Source organism: Schistocerca nitens, chromosome 7 (assembly GCF_023898315.1).
Source record: "Schistocerca nitens isolate TAMUIC-IGC-003100 chromosome 7, iqSchNite1.1, whole genome shotgun sequence".
NCBI lineage: Eukaryota > Metazoa > Arthropoda > Insecta > Orthoptera > Acrididae > Schistocerca > Schistocerca nitens.
This window is the reverse complement of record NC_064620.1, coordinates 549,536,357-549,553,418: the sequence shown is the minus strand read 5'-3', so window position 1 is coordinate 549,553,418 and position 17,062 is coordinate 549,536,357.

Here is a 17,062-nt window from a genome sequence, read left to right as displayed (position 1 = left end):
ATATTAGGCACGTGTACCACTTTCTTTGGCTTCAAACTGGCAGAGTCTCTGGAATTGTGTGGGGCGTGTGCAGTTGGAGTGATGTCGGACCGCTGATAGATCTAGATACGACACTGACGGGTGACACGTATGTAAGCGTCCTGCCTTATCACCTGCACCCATTAAAGTCCATCGCGCGTTCCGAAGGACTTGGGCAATTTCAGCAGGACAATGCGACACTCCACACGTCCAGAATTGCTACAGACGTGCTCCAGGAACACTCTTTTGAATTTAAACACTTCCTCTGGCCACCAAACTCCCCAGACATGAGCGTCATTGTGCATATCTAGGTTGTCTTACAACGTGCTGTTCAGAATAGATCTCCATCCTTCGTACTCGTACGGATTTATGGACAGCACTGCAGGATTCATTGTGTCAGTTCCCTCCAGCAGTACGTCAGCCATTAGTTGAGTCCATGCCGTGCTCGCTGGGTCCCCACACGATATTAGGCACGTGTACCACTTTCTTTGGCTTCAAACTGGCAGAGTCTCTGGAATTGTGTGGGGCGTGTGCAGTTGGAGTGATGTCGGACCGCTGATAGATCTAGATACGACACTGACGGGTGACACGTATGTAAGCGTCCTGCCTTATCACCTGCACCCATTAAAGTCCATCGCGCGTTCCGAAGGACTTGGGCAATTTCAGCAGGACAATGCGACACTCCACACGTCCAGAATTGCTACAGACGTGCTCCAGGAACACTCTTTTGAATTTAAACACTTCCTCTGGCCACCAAACTCCCCAGACATGAGCGTCATTGTGCATACCTAGGTTGTCTTACAACGTGCTGTTCAGAATAGATCTCCATCCTTCGTACTCGTACGGATTTATGGACAGCACTGCAGGATTCATTGTGTCAGTTCCCTCCAGCAGTACGTCAGCCATTAGTTGAGTCCATGCCGTGCTCGCTGGGTCCCCACACGATATTAGGCACGTGTACCACTTTCTTTGGCTTCAAACTGGCAGAGTCTCTGGAATTGTGTGGGGCGTGTGCAGTTGGAGTGATGTCGGACCGCTGATAGATCTAGATACGACACTGACGGGTGACACGTATGTAAGCGTCCTGCCTTATCACCTGCACCCATTAAAGTCCATCGCGCGTTCCGAAGGACTTGGGCAATTTCAGCAGGACAATGCGACACTCCACACGTCCAGAATTGCTACAGATGTGCTCCAGGAACACTCTTTTGAAAATAAACACTTCCTCTGGCCACCAAACCCCCCAGACATGAGCGTCATTGTGCATATCTAGGTTGTCTTACAACGTGCTGTTCAGAATAGATCTCCATCCTTCGTACTCGTACGGATTTATGGACAGCACTGCAGGATTCATTGTGTCAGTTCCCTCCAGCAGTACGTCAGCCATTAGTTGAGTCCATGCCGTGCTCGCTGGGTCCCCACACGATATTAGGCACGTGTACCACTTTCTTTGGCTTCAAACTGGCAGAGTCTCTGGAATTGTGTGGGGCGTGTGCAGTTGGAGTGATGTCGGACCGCTGATAGATCTAGATACGACACTGACGGGTGACACGTATGTAAGCGTCCTGCCTTATCACCTGCACCCATTAAAGTCCATCGCGCGTTCCGAAGGACTTGGGCAATTTCAGCAGGACAATGCGACACTCCACACGTCCAGAATTGCTACAGACGTGCTCCAGGAACACTCTTTTGAATTTAAACACTTCCTCTGGCCACCAAACTCCCCAGACATGAGCGTCATTGTGCATATCTAGGTTGTCTTACAACGTGCTGTTCAGAATAGATCTCCATCCTTCGTACTCGTACGGATTTATGGACAGCACTGCAGGATTCATTGTGTCAGTTCCCTCCAGCAGTACGTCAGCCATTAGTTGAGTCCATGCCGTGCTCGCTGGGTCCCCACACGATATTAGGCACGTGTACCACTTTCTTTGGCTTCAAACTGGCAGAGTCTCTGGAATTGTGTGGGGCGTGTGCAGTTGGAGTGATGTCGGACCGCTGATAGATCTAGATACGACACTGACGGGTGACACGTATGTAAGCGTCCTGCCTTATCACCTGCACCCATTAAAGTCCATCGCGCGTTCCGAAGGACTTGGGCAATTTCAGCAGGACAATGCGACACTCCACACGTCCAGAATTGCTACAGATGTGCTCCAGGAACACTCTTTTGAAAATAAACACTTCCTCTGGCCACCAAACCCCCCAGACATGAGCGTCATTGTGCATATCTAGGTTGTCTTACAACGTGCTGTTCAGAATAGATCTCCATCCTTCGTACTCGTACGGATTTATGGACAGCACTGCAGGATTCATTGTGTCAGTTCCCTCCAGCAGTACGTCAGCCATTAGTTGAGTCCATGCCGTGCTCGCTGGGTCCCCACACGATATTAGGCACGTGTACCACTTTCTTTGGCTTCAAACTGGCAGAGTCTCTGGAATTGTGTGGGGCGTGTGCAGTTGGAGTGATGTCGGACCGCTGATAGATCTAGATACGACACTGACGGGTGACACGTATGTAAGCGTCCTGCCTTATCACCTGCACCCATTAAAGTCCATCGCGCGTTCCGAAGGACTTGGGCAATTTCAGCAGGACAATGCGACACTCCACACGTCCAGAATTGCTACAGACGTGCTCCAGGAACACTCTTTTGAATTTAAACACTTCCTCTGGCCACCAAACTCCCCAGACATGAGCGTCATTGTGCATATCTAGGTTGTCTTACAACGTGCTGTTCAGAATAGATCTCCATCCTTCGTACTCGTACGGATTTATGGACAGCACTGCAGGATTCATTGTGTCAGTTCCCTCCAGCAGTACGTCAGCCATTAGTTGAGTCCATGCCGTGCTCGCTGGGTCCCCACACGATATTAGGCACGTGTACCACTTTCTTTGGCTTCAAACTGGCAGAGTCTCTGGAATTGTGTGGGGCGTGTGCAGTTGGAGTGATGTCGGACCGCTGATAGATCTAGATACGACACTGACGGGTGACACGTATGTAAGCGTCCTGCCTTATCACCTGCACCCATTAAAGTCCATCGCGCGTTCCGAAGGACTTGGGCAATTTCAGCAGGACAATGCGACACTCCACACGTCCAGAATTGCTACAGACGTGCTCCAGGAACACTCTTTTGAATTTAAACACTTCCTCTGGCCACCAAACTCCCCAGACATGAGCGTCATTGTGCATATCTAGGTTGTCTTACAACGTGCTGTTCAGAATAGATCTCCATCCTTCGTACTCGTACGGATTTATGGACAGCACTGCAGGATTCATTGTGTCAGTTCCCTCCAGCAGTACGTCAGCCATTAGTTGAGTCCATGCCGTGCTCGCTGGGTCCCCACACGATATTAGGCACGTGTACCACTTTCTTTGGCTTCAAACTGGCAGAGTCTCTGGAATTGTGTGGGGCGTGTGCAGTTGGAGTGATGTCGGACCGCTGATAGATCTAGATACGACACTGACGGGTGACACGTATGTAAGCGTCCTGCCTTATCACCTGCACCCATTAAAGTCCATCGCGCGTTCCGAAGGACTTGGGCAATTTCAGCAGGACAATGCGACACTCCACACGTCCAGAATTGCTACAGACGTGCTCCAGGAACACTCTTTTGAATTTAAACACTTCCTCTGGCCACCAAACTCCCCAGACATGAGCGTCATTGTGCATATCTAGGTTGTCTTACAACGTGCTGTTCAGAATAGATCTCCATCCTTCGTACTCGTACGGATTTATGGACAGCACTGCAGGATTCATTGTGTCAGTTCCCTCCAGCAGTACGTCAGCCATTAGTTGAGTCCATGCCGTGCTCGCTGGGTCCCCACACGATATTAGGCACGTGTACCACTTTCTTTGGCTTCAAACTGGCAGAGTCTCTGGAATTGTGTGGGGCGTGTGCAGTTGGAGTGATGTCGGACCGCTGATAGATCTAGATACGACACTGACGGGTGACACGTATGTAAGCGTCCTGCCTTATCACCTGCACCCATTAAAGTCCATCGCGCGTTCCGAAGGACTTGGGCAATTTCAGCAGGACAATGCGACACTCCACACGTCCAGAATTGCTACAGACGTGCTCCAGGAACACTCTTTTGAATTTAAACACTTCCTCTGGCCACCAAACTCCCCAGACATGAGCGTCATTGTGCATATCTAGGTTGTCTTACAACGTGCTGTTCAGAATAGATCTCCATCCCCCGTACTCGTACGGATTTATGGACAGCACTGCAGGATTCATTGTGTCAGTTCCCTCCAGCAGTACGTCAGCCATTAGTTGAGTCCATGCCGTGCTCGCTGGGTCCCCACACGATATTAGGCACGTGTACCACTTTCTTTGGCTTCAAACTGGCAGAGTCTCTGGAATTGTGTGGGGCGTGTGCAGTTGGAGTGATGTCGGACCGCTGATAGATCTAGATACGACACTGACGGGTGACACGTATGTAAGCGTCCTGCCTTATCACCTGCACCCATTAAAGTCCATCGCGCGTTCCGAAGGACTTGGGCAATTTCAGCAGGACAATGCGACACTCCACACGTCCAGAATTGCTACAGACGTGCTCCAGGAACACTCTTTTGAATTTAAACACTTCCTCTGGCCACCAAACTCCCCAGACATGAGCGTCATTGTGCATATCTAGGTTGTCTTACAACGTGCTGTTCAGAATAGATCTCCATCCTTCGTACTCGTACGGATTTATGGACAGCACTGCAGGATTCATTGTGTCAGTTCCCTCCAGCAGTACGTCAGCCATTAGTTGAGTCCATGCCGTGCTCGCTGGGTCCCCACACGATATTAGGCACGTGTACCACTTTCTTTGGCTTCAAACTGGCAGAGTCTCTGGAATTGTGTGGGGCGTGTGCAGTTGGAGTGATGTCGGACCGCTGATAGATCTAGATACGACACTGACGGGTGACACGTATGTAAGCGTCCTGCCTTATCACCTGCACCCATTAAAGTCCATCGCGCGTTCCGAAGGACTTGGGCAATTTCAGCAGGACAATGCGACACTCCACACGTCCAGAATTGCTACAGACGTGCTCCAGGAACACTCTTTTGAATTTAAACACTTCCTCTGGCCACCAAACTCCCCAGACATGAGCGTCATTGTGCATATCTAGGTTGTCTTACAACGTGCTGTTCAGAATAGATCTCCATCCCCCGTACTCGTACGGATTTATGGACAGCACTGCAGGATTCATTGTGTCAGTTCCCTCCAGCAGTACGTCAACCATTAGTTGAGTCCGTGCCATGCTCGCTGGGTCCCTACACGATATTAGGCACGTGTACCACTTTCTTTGGCTTTTCCGTGTAAGACATTTGGACGACCACACTCAAGTCCGCTAACAACCAAGATCATAACCCAACAACTGCGTGCACCTACGGCGTTCCACTACCACAGCGGTGATAATATCAAAGTGCAACAACTAAGTGGCGACCTGTCGGGTGGGGTGTCTGTTACGGCACTGTTCGGTTTTCATTTCACTGCCCCTTATATGTGAACCAGGTCCGAGGATCACTAAAGTTTGCCCAAGAGTGTACGAAAGCAACAATAATGCTTACCATTCTCACTGCATGCATACTCCTGTACATCCTTCTTGCCAACCACATATTCGTGATTTCCCAGTATGCTTAGCTGGTGGAGTCTTCTCAAATCTCCTTTCCCCAGCATTCGTTATATCAGAAAACATTTATTTTGTACACCTATAAATTCCTTTTATACCTGCAGCTATCAATACTGTTACTATTGTCATTAATGTTATTATCACTTTTGTCATTATAGCTGTTGTCAGTATTAGTGGCAGTAGTAACAATAGTACAAGCATTGCCAGTATTAACTTTATTAGTTCATAGTCAGTGTTATTTACTCACTTTGTCGCTATAGACACCAAAATTATTTCAGTACTATCTATCATATTAAAATTATTATTTCTCAGATAACTACACTCCTGGAAATGGAAAAAAGAACACATTGACACCGGTGTGTCAGACCCACCATACTTGCTCCGGAAACTGCGAGAGGGCTGAACAAGCAATGATCACACGCACGGCACAGTGGACACACCAGGAACCGCGGTGTTGGCCGTCGAATGGCGCTAGCTGCGCAGCATTTGTGCACCGCCGCCGTCAGTGTCAGCCAGTTTGCCGTGGCATACGGAGCTCCATCGCAGTCTTTAACACTGGTAGCATGCCGCGACAGCGTGGACGTGAACCGTATGTGCAGTTGACGGACTTTGAGCGAGGGCGTATAGTGGGCATGCGGGAGGCCGGGTGGACGTACCGCCGAATTGCTCAACACGTGGGGCGTGAGGTCTCCACAGTACATCGATGTTGTCGCCAGTGGTCGGCGGAAGGTGCACGTGCCCGTCGACCTGGGACCGGACCGCAGCGACGCACGGATGCACGCCAAGACCGTAGGATCCTACGCAGTGCCGTAGGGGACCGCACCGCCACTTCCCAGCAAATTAGGGACACTGTTGCTCCTGGGGTATCGGCGAGGACCATTCGCAACCGTCTCCATGAAGCTGGGCTACGGTCCCGCACACCGTTAGGCCGTCTTCCGCTCACGCCCCAACATCGTGCAGCCCGCCTCCAGTGGTGTCGCGACAGGCGTGAATGGAGGGACGAATGGAGACGTGTCGTCTTCAGCGATGAGAGTCGCTTCTGCCTTGGTGCCAATGATGGTCGTATGCGTGTTTGGCGCCGTGCAGGTGAGCGCCACAATCAGGACTGCATACGACCGAGGTACACAGGGCCAACACCCGGCATCATGGTGTGGGGAGCGATCTCCTACACTGGCCGTACACCACTGGTGATGGTCGAGGGGACACTGAATAGTGCACGGTACATCCAAACCGTCATCGAACCCATCGTTCTACCATTCCTAGACCGGCAAGGGAACTTGCTGTTCCAACAGGACAATGCACGTCCGCATGTATCCCGTGCCACCCAACGTGCTCTAGAAGGTGTAAGTCAACTACCCTGGCCAGCAAGATCTCCGGATCTGTCCCCCATTGAGCATGTTTGGGACTGGATGAAGCGTCGTCTCACGCGGTCTGCACGTCCAGCACGAACGCTGGTCCAACTGAGGCGCCAGGTGGAAATGGCGTGGCAAGCCGTTCCACAGGACTACATCCAGCATCTCTACGATCGTCTCCATGGGAGAATAGCAGCCTGCATTGCTGCGAAAGGTGGATATACACTGTACTAGTGCCGACATTGTGCATGCTCTGTTGCCTGTGTCTATGTGCCTGTGGTTCTGTCAGTGTGATCATGTGATGTATCTAACCCCAGGAATGTGTCAATAATGTTTCCCCTTCCTGGAACAATGAATTCACGGTGTTCTTATTTCAATTTCCAGGAGTGTATAATGTAGAAAAGACACTGTAATTGTGAAATCTTTGTCCAATGTAACAGACTGCCTGATGACCCTATGTAAATTTATAATCGATGCAGAATTTTTCTTCTTTAGAAACTTTGACAGTCTACATTTTATACCTTTTTCGTTCATTCTTCAGCCATCGTGAGTTATTTTACAGCCCAAATAGCAAAATTCGTCTACGTGTTTCAATGAGTCATCAGTTCGTGGTTTAGTTGCTAGCCTCGCTGCCACTGTGTCATGGGGCCGCGCGTTCGGTTCCCGGCTGAGTTGGGGATTTTCTCCGCCCAGGGATGGGTTTTAGCTGTGTTCTCATCATTCCCTCATCATTCGGGTAAATGGCGGGACTGGGCAGTGAGAAGACTGGGAATCTGTACGGGTCTAATAAACGTGCAGTTGAGCGTCCCAAAGACTGAATATCATTACGTTTCAGTGACTCATTTCCTAATCTAATTCCCTTAGCATCGCCTGCTTTAATTCTACTACATTCCATTGCCCTCTTTTTGCTTTTGTTGATATTCGTCATATATCTTCCTTTTAATCGTCCATTCCATTCAGTTGCTCTTCTAAGTCCTTTGCTGTGTCTGACAGAATTACAGTGTCATCGGCAAACCTGAAACTTTTATTTCTTCGTGCTGATATTTAACTCCTTCTCTAAATTTCTCTTCAGGTGCCTTGACAGCTTGCTCAGTATACAGACTGAAGATCATCGGGGATATGCTACAATCCTGCATCACTCTCTTCTGAACCTCTACTTCCCTTCATGTCCTTCGATTCTTAAACAGCCGTCTGGTGTCTGTACAAGTTGTAAATAACCTGTTGATTCCTATACTGTACCCCTGCTGCCTTCAGAGTTTCAAAGAGTGTATTCCAGTCAACATTGCCAAAAGATTTCTCAAAGCCTTCAAATGCTACAAGCATACGTTTGTCCTTCTGCAATCTCTGATCTGTCGTAGGGTCAGTATTGCCTCGGGTGTTCCTATATTTCTTTGGAAAACAAACTGATCTCCCCCAAGTTCGGCCTCTACCAGTTTGCTATTTGTCTGTAAATAATTCGCGTCAGTATTTTGTAACCTTGATTTGTTAAACTGTGAGCACCTGCTATCCTTGGAATTGCTATTATTACATTTTTCTTGCAGTGTGACCGTATTCCCCCTAGCTCATATATCTTGCACACCATGTTAAACCTTTTTGTCATGGCTGTCTCTCCATATCGCATTCAAATGACGCCATAAAGCTCAAGATAGTGCCGGTCAACACTCAATGGTTCGCGGGAAAGGAATGTGTTTTAATTCGATCAATTGCGTGTTAATTTATTTAATGTTGCTACCAGCGCTCACTGTAGCAGTAATGGTTAGTCTTTCAATTTACGTAAGAGGTTCCCAATAGAGTGACGATGGATAGGACTCTACAGCGCTTGCTTCTGTTGTGTCCATAGATCGCACAATGTGCCATTCGGCCAATGTTATCTTCATTTTCTCGTACCTCAGTGCATTGCAAAACTCAAACGTGCTTTTGATTTGCTAAGAAGCGTTTCTAATTACGTACATCTATATCGTCGGTTCCATCACTCTGTCCGTTCTCACTTCTTTCTTTCGCATTTACTAGCGTGGAGCTGTACCTTTTGGCTTTCTGCCCACGACAACAATTCACATTCATCTCCAGTTCTCTTTGTTCCTGGCGCCATTCTATTTTATAGCCGTCATTCCTCACACACACACACACACACACACACACATACACACACACACACACACACACATAGAGAGACACACACATACACACACTTCAGTGTGTGAATGTGTGTGTGTGTGGTGAATAGCGAAAAGTGGTGGCTAATGCATGATAATTTGAAAATGATACAGGAGATACCGTTTATATTGTAGTAATCATGAGAGAAAACTCTTTGACAGATTCTACAGTCATTAGCAATGAGAAAACAGCCACTCTGGTGGAAGAGGGAGTTGCTGTTGTCGCAGTGAATGGAGTAATTCTTCGTGCTACACGTCTTCGATATTATCGGCTATAACATCTTGTACTGGACGTTGGCGTGAAAGTTGAATATTGTGTATGCGGGACACACATCTTCAACGCATCTCACCACGGCAGCTCGAGGAATCCTGACCAAGATTTCACTTTGTATCGTGTCAAGGGTATGCCATTTAATTTTATTTCGTTGCACTTCGTTCTTTGCCTATTTAAAGATCTACTGCGTAATGTTTTACAAATACGTCTAACATGTTACGATTTTCCATGCTCTAAAAGGAATTGTTCGTATTACAAGCAAGTATTCTTTTCGGTATTAAAAAAAGTAAAAAGCGACAGCAATGAGTTAAAGAGAAAGTAAATTAATGAAAGGAAACAGAGGATGGTAATAGAATGTTAGTAATTTAGAAGAAAATAGTAGAAAGGTGGATAAAAAAATCTCGGAAGTTTTTTAGGGTTCCCTACGATAATTGGTAAAAACAGAGCTGTATGGTAACACCTTGTTGTCCATCGGGCTGTCCGTCTTCCCAAGCAATACCAACGCATTTTCCATAACTCTCAATGACACCCTTAAAAAAACTTACAAAAATCATTTATATTGTTGTTGACTTGTATTAAAAACATACTTAATAAAGAGCTACTCATGTGTCCGTAGGGTCCACACCCTGAAAGTATCTTTCAACACCCTCCTATCAACGCATTTTCAATAGTGTGAAACACCAAGGGGGCCGTTACCTTATGCCCACGCTAAAAATATTCTAAAAACGCGAATGTCGTTGATTTTTGTTGACTTTTGATTAGAAAATAATTTTTAAAGAGATATTGATGTGTAAGTATGGTTCTGAACCTGAAAATGTTGAGTATGGTATTCGTTGGGGACTGTGACGAAAATTTTTGGGTTAAGTTTAACCGAAAAATTTAAAACGCACATTGAATATGGTATAAGAATTAATTAAAAACTATTAATAATTAATTTAAAATTTTCAGTTGTAGCACAGTTAACTAGATTACAACATTTTCAACAAGTGGTCACAAAGTAGTTCCCCTCCCCCCTCTTGATAATGCGTGTGTTTCGACCCCTTTTTCTTAGGAGCAGGCAGTGGTGTCAAGTTGACCTTTGTGTCAAATACTAAGGTCTGCAGTTCCTTAACGGTGTAAAAAATTTGAAGCTTCTAAATCAACACAATCGAAAGGCAGGGTCTTCTAATAAGAGGTGAAGTGATGAGGTACCAGTCATTATCGTAGTTTGTAGCAGTGGTTACGAGATGGAGTATAGGGGGTTATTCGTCAATGGTGCATGGCTTGACTACAACTTCAGAAGAGCAAGTACCCCGCCCTGAACTACCTTCTCTCTATTAGGCACAGAAGCTGACGTGGCACACGTATAACGTGTACCTTAGGCGCTGACACGAAAGAATTGGATTAGTGACAGTTACGTTGCACGCTCGAAACAAAGAAAGAGGCTCTGTCTGAACTGTTCCCCATCGTCAGCTAGTTAAGCGGTGACCTGGGGAAAGCTCTCACTCTTCCAATATTTTGTAGAGGCACAGCGGTGTTATTCCTGGTGTCATAGTGCGTAAACTGAATTACGTATTATGGAACTATTCACAGAAGTCAATATTTGGAATCGAACAGTATAGTGCGATAGTATCGTACAATATTTTTAACTATTTTCTTTTTGCGTGTTTTAGAATTAAAGAATACACTGATGATGGCGATATTATTGGTGAAATTAGTTTGGGAATAAATAAGTAAATAACAGAAGTGCTTTGCATCAAGGAGGATCATAGTCCCATATTCTTGTTTTGTATGAAAGCACGGAACAGTGGAAGAATTTCAAGAAAAAATTAGTATGTCAAACAAATCATATTTTACCTCTCATGCGACAGTATCGTGGTGAATTTTTCAACAGGACAGTGCTTGCACGCATGGCACTTGCGTGACGTTGCGGTACTCCTGTGGACAGCAGCATCCGGAGATCTGTTCCCAACAGAACATATGTGGGACACACCTCAGAAGCCAACTCCCTCCACGGACCAGTATCCAAGATGTCAAGGATCAATTTGAACAGCTGTTTGGCAATTTGTCTCAGCAGAAGATACAACGGCATTGTGGAATCCTTCCCAATCGCATCATTGCATTCTTTCTGGTCAGATGTGTGCAGTGTAATACTAATATGTAGGCTCGTATTGTCAAATTCTTTATAATTTGACTCGAATTTGTAATCACTGAAGTAACATCACATACCACCTCTACTCGCGAAGTTTCCTTTCGTTTCCTCCTCACTCTCAGAGTGCATCACTTTTCTTGTCAGACAGTGTGTGTATGTCAAAGATCTATTTATCAAACGCGTGTTATGATCCACATAGCAAGGTAGAATGCGTCAACATGTAAAAGCGTTACATACTCTCGTCAAATGTAATTGAATCGTACGTTCACAGAGTCTAGGTGTTTCGTTCAGAGCACGACAGTGCAGTACGCATTCTGGCTATAGTAACTGTTCTAGCACAAGCCCAGTGTAATGCCTTAGAAATGAACTATGTATCTCTTGAAATAAATAAAAAAAAATTATCGCTGAAAAATGACTCCTCACAATAGGTGTTAATCTGGAGGGTGTGAGAGTGTTGTGAGATGGCTCTCATACACGACTCTCACCATTATTTTGGCCAAGACTTCTGACTAGATTTTCGTTATAACATCGCAATATTAAAGAAGTTTTGATAAATATGGCAATCACTTCTAGCATTAATATCTTATTAATTTTTATTATTTTTTTATCTTATTTTCGTTAATTCAACAGCCTTTTGACGTGATTGTTGCTATACACCATGTTTACCTGACTTGTGGAAATCGCTCATCTCTAACAAACTACTACATCCAGCATCTTCCACCTTTTGTATATTCTAGCGTCTGTCTGGCCCTATTTTTTCCCCTGCTACTTCCGATCATTGCAAAGTTAGCAGTTCCTCATCGCTCTGCCAGATGTCTCACTGACCCATCCCTTCGTTAAGTTGATGGGCTTCCACAGACTACTTTCCTCGCGTACCGTTCTTCTCTTTTTCGTTTCCAATCTAAATTGTTCATTTAATTTCTAGCAATGCTTCCAGTTTCTTCTTCTTTGGATTTCCTACGGTCGTTTCATTTTCAATCTAAGTTATACTCCTGGAGTATGCACTCACAATTTCCTTCTTAATTTGCATTTAATTTCCCGCTTAAAGACCGTAGTATGTAATTGAACAGCCTGCTGGAAATCTTTCGACTGGACGTTAATCTAAACCACGTGTCATCCTTGACGATCCTTCGATACGTTGTGGGGTGAAGCCATGGTAAACAGTAATTGAAATTTCCTGTCATTCTACCAGGTTTTGGTCTTTCGGTTTCGAGGCACGCAAGTTTCGCTTTTCCGGAATGTTAGATCGTATGTATAGTAAGGCAGCAACCAGTAATACACGTACTTTTTCATTTTAAGGTACGATGTCTTATGCGTAAAGGAAACATCTTCTGTGCTTACTATGTGAGGCGATTTCTCCAATACATTAGCCAATTTTCCTGTCGATCATTGATTTGTTGGCTATTCGCAGCTTCTGTCTGCGCTCTATTGTGTGTTGCGAGCTGAGTGACGATCACATTTGGAAGAGTTTGCCGTTTATTGTGATCTTTCGACGTAGCACAATTTTTCCACCATTAAATGGATTGTTTCCAACTTACAGTCTTGTGTATAACTGCATTTTATGTGGGATTCGCCGTAGTACTTTATGGTACAATTTTACACTAGTTACGCTACGGCTTATGATTCTACTACGGTGACAGCTGACTGCTCATTCGTCGCATGGCACTATTCCAGTCAGCGGTACTGTTTCAGTAATTAAATAACTTGTAAGACTTTCTGTCAGGTATCTCCGACTATACAACACATTTTTCATCAAAGGAACATCAGTTAATCTTAAACCAGCAATTTCGTTTGTCATTTGTAGCCTTATTCTAGGATTATATAGTTCTTCTTTCTTTCGTCTTTATGTTTAAACCACCGGACAGCCATTTCTGACTCACCTGCGTTTGTAAGGCGACTGATAAGAGGAAAGCTCTGTTACTGAAGAAAGCTTTCTTTCCTATGTTGCTGCCGGCCGCTGTGGTCGAGCGGTTCTAGGCGCATCAGTCCGGAACTGCGCGACCACTACGGTCGCAGGTTCGAATACTGCCTCGAGCATGGATGTGTGTGATGCCCTCAGGTTAGTTAGGTTTAAGTAGTTCTAAGTTCTAGGGGACTGATGACCTCAGATGTTAAGCCCCATAGTGCTTAGAGCCATTTGAACCAATTTTCCTAAGTTGCTCTGTATTTTATAACTCTCCTTACTTCAGCCATCCTGTGCAAATATAATGGTCCTCTGCCTGTCCTTTTCCGTCTTGATTTCTAATGCAGTTGGAAACGTAATTTGATTTAGCTCTCAGTTTTGACCTTGGAAAGCTATCACGTCCATATCAACCTGCTGGTGGTCACAGTATAAACATTTACGAGACTGAGGAGGGTGAACATTCGTTACAGGAGAGGAAATCTGTTATTGTAGTGAAATTGCGTATACTGAAATAAAGTTAATGCTTTCAATACGAAGATCTTTCGGAGTGAAAGATATTTCTGCTTGGTTACTGTAATAAATGTCTGTTCATAACGAACAATACGAAAAAAAATTTCACGCCATTTCGATGTGCCAGAGCGGTTCTAGGCGCTTCAGTCCGGAACCGCGCAACCGCTACGGTTGCAGGTTCGAATCCTGCCTCGGGCATGGATGTGTGTGATGTTCTTAGGTTAGTTAGGTTTAATTAGTTCTAAGTTCTAGGGGACTGATGACCTCAGATGTTAAGTTCGATAGTGCTCAGAGCGATTTGAACAATTTTTGCATCATTTCATGTACTCCATACGCACTGTTGCAACAATACATCTCGGGTGAATCTGAAAACTCTACACGGGTATACTAATTTATATTCTGGCAGTGATGTTAGCTGCAAAGAGAGGCCCCAGGTTCTGTACGAATACGTGTTGATTTTTAATTGCTTAGGGTCTCTTCCTTTGTTAATGGCCACACTCGGTCTAAAATATACGTGATTAGGCTGCCTGACCTATTGGGTCAGCTGACAGATAAGGGAATTCTTTCACTCCTTGCTCTAGTGCGTTGTACCCAAAGTTTGTTGTCCTCCTTACTTATAAGAAGACAACTCACTGGCATTTCACTTGCGTCTCAGAAGTGAATTCTAAATTTAAAATATCTTTTGACAATCTGTGTCCTATGGATGTCACTCCCTTTTTCGTAAAGAAGCGGGAATATTTTTGAGCGTCGGAAAGCGCTTGCAGCCGACTGCGCTTGGTATCTCCCGCGGCTGTCATCAAACGTCACCAGCATCCATCCCCCCCCCACCCCTCCCCAGCTGCCCGCCGACCACACCCTTCCTCTTGCCACCCCCGCTCTCATTTCGACACCCCTACCAGACGCGGCCCTCGCGCCTGTTAACTACGTTTGGCTGCAGTCCCCCCACTGCCCCACTGGTCGTCTACTACGTCGCAGACGGCGTTCCCGCTAACTTGGCGAAATTGACGTTCAGCACTCAGGTAACTGATAAATTGAATCCGACTGCAAGTCTCTCCCATAGCCCCCCACCCACACCCCCTCCATCCCTCATCGCCAACTACTGTAAGGGAGGGTGGAGGTCCGGCAGCCAAAGCCGGCAACAAGGACCCAGTGGCGGGGAAAGTTGATAACAGCGGAAGCGCGGAAACCACAGGGGGTGCGGAACGGAACTCTCTCCGGCAACTTGATGCAGTCTCCAAAGTCAAACGGAAGCCGTCTGACGCTGCTCGCTATGCAGCGTTTCGAGCGTTCTCCCTACTTGTCCCATTCACTCCTATAGTGATGGCTCTCGATCTTCCACCATAATCGAGGCCATCAACATGAGTGGCAAATATGAGGTAGCCAAGGAGGTGGAAACGTGGGTTCTACTTTGCCAAGACTGCTTGGTACCTACAACAGGAAAACACAATTAATTAGCAGGAGTACAAAATAAGAAAGTATTTATTACTTAACTTTGCTGTAGTTCACGATCAGTTGGTTGACAATTATAGAAGACGCGACTAGGAAGGAAGCGTGATAGGACCTTTATTGTTTACAATATACATAAATGACTTAGTTGACAACATCGGTAGCTCCGTGAGGCTATTTGCAGATGACACGGTTGTCTACAAGAAAGTAGCAACATCAGAAGACTCGTACGTACTCCAGGAAGACCTGCAGAGGATTAATGAATGGTGCGACAGCTGGCAGCTTTCCCTAAACGTAGATAAATGTAATATAATGCGCATACATAGGGGCAGAAATCCATTCCAGTACGATTATGCCATAGGTGGTAAATCATTGGAAGCGGTAACGACCGTAAAATACTTAGGAGTTACTATCCGGAGCGATCTGAAGTGGAATGATCACATAAAACAAATAGTGGGAAAAGCAGGCGCCAGGTTGAGATTCATAGGAAGAATTCTAAGAAAATGTGACTCATCGACGAAAGAAGTAGCTTACAAAACGCTTGTTCGTCCGATTCTTGAGTATTGCTCATCAGTATGGGACCCTTACCAGATTGGATTAATAGAAGAGATAGACATGATCCAGCGAAAAGCAGCGCGATTCGTCATGGGGACATTTAGTCAGCGCGAGAGCGTTACGGAGATGCTGAACAAGCTCCAGTGGCGGACACTTCAAGAAAGGCGTTACGCAATACGGAGAGGTTTATTATCGAAATTACGAGAGAGCACATTCCGGGAAGAGATGGGCAACATATTACTACCGCCCACATATATCTCGCGTAATGATCACAACGAAAAGATCCGAGAAATTAGAGCAAATACGGAGACTTACAAGCAGTCGTTCTTCCCACGCACAATTCGTGAATGGAACAGGGAAGGGGGGATCAGATAGTGGTACAATAAGTACCCTCCGCCACACACCGTAAGGTGGCTCGCGGAGTATAGATGTAGATGTAGATGTAGATGTAGACTAAGCGTCTGTAGAATGACGACGTTTACGAGTTACAAATCTTGCAGTGACGAATTAATCTCTCGTAATCTTGAATGTCGAATCCGGTGAATTAGAAGACTAACCTGGAACGGAGCTACAAAGACTTGATGGCAGCAACGACTGAGCTGCAGACGATGACTAACATCGGCGCTGGCTGCCCACTGAGCGCGGCTACGAATTGCAGACTGGCGCAACTGCACTGCTCTCCCGCTGCACATGGAGTGGCCTGGCGGCGCCTCGCGGCGAGCATAAATACTGCGACTGGCTGTGTACTCTTTGGCTAACACAGCCGTTCTTATGTTCCGTTTATCGAGAGAATCGCATCCGGCGGATCGATCTCTCAGGCGGCGGTGTGGTCGTATGACTGACGTCATCACAAATAGGGAGCAAGAGCTTTAGGCTACATCGGAACTGGTTACCAGCCTTGTACACAGAGTACATGTTAATATCGGTATGCATGTGAAAGCATGTGCACCTAATATGTTCCAAAACGCCTGGCGTGAAAACGAGATTTTCCGGTGGTCGTTTCTCTGATTCTATTGGTATCGAAAAGACAGGGTGAAGTGTTTTGGTTAGCCCTTGGGCTAGAGACCATTGGCAGACCCAACAGAAGGATCGTCT